The sequence below is a fragment of the Lactuca saligna genome, chromosome 9, assembly GCF_052625555.1.
Source record: "Lactuca saligna cultivar CGN05327 chromosome 9, ASM5262555v1, whole genome shotgun sequence".
Classification (NCBI taxonomy): Eukaryota; Viridiplantae; Streptophyta; class Magnoliopsida; order Asterales; family Asteraceae; genus Lactuca; species Lactuca saligna.
The window spans coordinates 194,327,736-194,332,042 of NC_136425.1; the positions used below are offsets into that span (position 1 = coordinate 194,327,736).

The window sequence follows — 4,307 nt, forward strand, 5'->3', positions numbered from 1 at the left end:
TGTATGGAGTGAAGTTATAAAGGGAATAAGGGATTAATTAATGGCCATTAACTGTTTATATAACGCATAATAATCCAATTTCCAAATACAATTTTTATGTTTTTAAATTTGTTCCGAAAATGTACATAAGAATATTGGAGTGGTTTAGAATATCAATCTATTCAAACTGAAGCATATAAATGTAACTGATCAACTTAATGGTTTTTTTCTTTTATCTATTTTAGATATTATGACTTATTAATTATAACAACATTGGGGATGTAGCTCAGATGGTAGAGCGCTCGCTTAGCATGCGAGAGGTACGGGGATCGATACCCCGCATCTCCATTTTTTTTTATTTTACAATAATGGTCCTTCACCTTCCAAAAGTTTACCATTTAAAAAAAAACTCGGGCATTATGTCGGAATTAATTATTAATTATTAATTATTAATTCAAAACTGTTAATCCATTTCTTTAATTTTGGGCTTGATGTTGCAAAAGATCAATTAGCTAACTTTCCAGATTTATTATTGAAAGTAAGTTATTGTTTATATTTGAAAATAACAACTGCTATATATCAAACTAAGGAAGTTAAGAAGGTATAACACAATTCATTAATAGAAATTTGCTTGTATTAAACTTTTATATAGATTTTCTTTTACCAATTCATTTTGTTATACTAATTAATTATTCATGTTAATATCTATTATACTATTAAAAATAATATTTGATAAATATTGGGAGTGATTTGGTGAGACTTTGTAATATTCCTGCATGAAAATTTCATTAATAAAGAATAAAACAATATTTAATAAAGACGATTATCCATGGAAAATCCAATCTTCAAGTTCAATATTCAATTGCAAGAATTTCTGAAAAACCTTATCATGCAAGAAGTTGACTTCGTTCGTTTATTCATCTGCATGCAGTCGGAGCCTCTTTTGCCCACCACCGCCGGGCGGCCTCTCCGATCAGTTACTTTCCACGGTGGTAAAAACTTCATCAAATCAAGTATCTCATCATTCTGATTCTCCCCATCATCATCATTGAAACCCTTTTCGTCGTTAAACTTCAAATCTTCATCTAACGTATCAAAGTTTGATAACATGGTCGGAAGAAGTGAACGGCAGACAATCACGATGGATTTCAAGGGCTCCGGTGGTAAAATATCAAGCCAATCGGAATCAGTGTGAAGGAGCATATGATGATACAGGAATTTCATCGATGAGAAATTGACTCCGCACATGTAACAATTTGGGTTACCATCGTCGTCTGCACACGGCAAATAGTATCGATGTTTCATTGTTTCTCTTCCATATTCAAGTTAACTGTAATCTGCGAAATCAAGAAGCGAAGAAGATCAGATTCATTTGAATTGAAATTAGATTAGATACTTGTTAATTAACTTGAAATTTATCAAAGTACGATAAGATCGATCGGTTGTTGAGAAAGAGAACTTACACACCAAATCGGAAACACAGTTTCTCTATATCTCCGGCGATAAAATCGGTGTTCTCCGGCAACGTTATGTTTATGGATTGCTGTGAAAAATCTAGCGGAAGAATTGGGTGTTTAACTGTTTATATGATACATTAGGGAGGTTTAGGGTTTCGTTGGTTTCTTGATTTCTATTTATATGTTTAATTTGGAAGGAAATCTTATTAAAGGATCCTCACACAATTAACGGTAATTGATATTCCCAATTAATATTTTTAGGAGTGGTTTAATTAATCAAAGGAAGTAACTAAACCCTTACAATTAATGCAACCAGATTAAAATTTACATGGTTTAACTAATAGTATTTTTTAATTTTTATTTTTATTATTATTTTTTTTTATTTAAATGAAGTTTAGAGCATTTGAATGTATTTGGATAGTTTTTAGTCGGCTAATTTTCTTAGTTTTAATTTAGTTTTTATGTTTATATGTATAACATGTTTAGGATAATCATAGATCACAACAACATTGATTAGAGCCGGTTCAACCCACTTATTAAATGGTTTCAATATCTCAACCCAACTCAATCCGACCAACCTATTTACTAAAGCTGTGTTTGATGCGCTATAGCTAGCTGATAATCTGATTTATTTTTTGAGATTTTTAATATTGTCATGTTTGGGAAGCAAGAAAATGACTTACAAGCTAGTTTTTTAAAAAGCTAGTTATGTTATGTTTGACATGATAGTTGAAAAGCTAGCTGATAAAAAACGATATTTGGTAAAAACTAGTTGATAACCTAGTTGAAATATATAAAATGACATAAAATGTAGCATCCAGGCTTTTGTAAGTTCCTTTTAAGCCCCTAATATAAAAATCCCTTTCATTTTAGTCCCTTGGTTAGTATGCTTAGCGTACTGGCCACAGATTGGTCGCGGACCTTGACCACGTACGCTGGGCGTACGTGGAGTACGCATGACGTACTAACACTGGAACAAACCCTAGTTTTTAGGGTTTGCATCCTATTTGAGGACCTTAAGTCCCCCAAGTCCCTTACCTCTTTAGCCTCCATTATCCTTGAAGTGTAAATCTCGAACCCTATGCCACCTTATTGCATTTGTAAGCTTCTTGAGTGATTTTCGGTGTTCTTTAGAGCCTTTGGAGAAGAAGAAAGCTTGAGAAAAAGCAAGGACGTGGGAAGTGTTGGAGTAGGTGTCTAATCCCATAATTATACTTGATATGTACTTGGATTGATAGTGGCACAATCCTTTTGGGTTGCCCTCATACTAGCAACTGGACATGATGAATTTGGAGAAAGAGGTTGAATTTATTATTTGAATAATAAATTAAGATAATTGATTTATTAATATGTTATGAAAATAATATATTAGTTGGAAATCATATTATTTAATTAATAGTTAATCAGAAATTAATTGGAATTAATTGTATTAATTAAAAGTACATGGGCTATTTGACAGTTTATTGATAGTTGAGAAATTGGGCTCTTAGACCTCCTTAGAAGGGCTGAAAGAAAACTTCTAGTAAGGCCCTAGAATTTTCGTCCAAAGGCCTTAGATGGGAAGTTCATGGACTTCTTAGTCCTTAAGCTAAGGAATTAGGGGTTCCTCCTTAAAACCCTAGCTTTGGCTCAAGCTACCTCAACTATATAAAGGGTTGTACCCCTTCATAATTTTGGACACTCTAAACCCTAGAAGAATACCCGAATTTCTCAAGTCTCCTCCTCCTCTCTCTCCTCTCTCATCCTCTTGCTTAGTTTGGGTGTGAGCCATTAGAGGTGTTACACTTGTGACACTTGCTCTTAAGCTTCAAGAACTCTTGGATTCACATTGTTATTACTACATAACAAGCAAATGTATGTTTACTATCTTTTGTTATATATTTCGAAAATAGTATATGCCTTTTATGGTTTCCCAATTGATGTTCAAATGTTGTATGTTCAATTAGAGAAAACATAAATCAGGAAATTAGGGTTGCATGCACATACATATTTTTTTGTTTGTTATTCACAAAACCCATCAGGAAGAGCTTGAAGATCCAGAAGTTTGGCACTATTTCTGACCTATCGAAGGTATAAAGCTTAAACCTTGACCATTGCATGCTTAGATATAGTTTCAGGGTGGAAAATGTTGTGAGAACTTACCCAATCCGATCCCAACTCATTTCGTTCCATTTAGTCAACTCGGTCACAGACAACTCACTCATCAGGGCAACCTAATCGCTCCAACTCGTGAACCCTATTTGGTCACTTCGTGAGCACAACAGGATAACTCAATCATGAGAATCATCTTGGTCACATTATGACACCCTCAATGTCACATGGTGACTTCAGTTTGAAACCTCCCTTTAGTGATTTGAGTCCTTAATCTAATAAGTCTCTAACTCTAACTTTTCCAAAAGCTTAAGGGGACTCCAAAGGTCCATAAAAATGATTACTCTATGGAAATGCATGCTTCATGCATGTCCTCAATCTATTCTAGGTGAAAAGTGAAGAAATAACACCAAAACTCACATGCATGGATCCAATACTCAACCAACTCCAAGATTTGAACCTTATGATACTCAAGGGACCCTTAGAATCCATAAAGTTGCCAAATTTATGAATCCTTTCCATTCAAGATTGCTCAATCATGAAGAAAATAGGACAAAAACCTAGATTTAGCAACACTAAGCGATAAAGTTTGGATCTTGGACACTTATAAATGTCCATAATAATCACAAGATGATGATGATGATGTTTCCTTGCTAGATCTACAACTAGAGCACCTCCTTCTCTTTCTTCTTCTCTTTCCTCAAGCTACCAAATACACCAAAAGGCCACGAACCACCAAGAGGATTAGGTTTAGGGTTTTCTGAGGTTTGAGGGTGATGG

General features: G+C 34.1%; 1 non-coding gene across 1 annotated transcript; it reads left to right on the forward strand.

Moving 5' to 3' along the window:
• The first annotated feature begins 254 nt into the window (after window positions 1-254).
• On the forward strand, window positions 255-327 carry TRNAA-AGC (transfer RNA alanine (anticodon AGC)). Its single transcript has one exon. It is a non-coding gene; the product is annotated as a tRNA-Ala (tRNA).
• The last annotated feature ends 3,980 nt before the right edge of the window (window positions 328-4,307 follow it).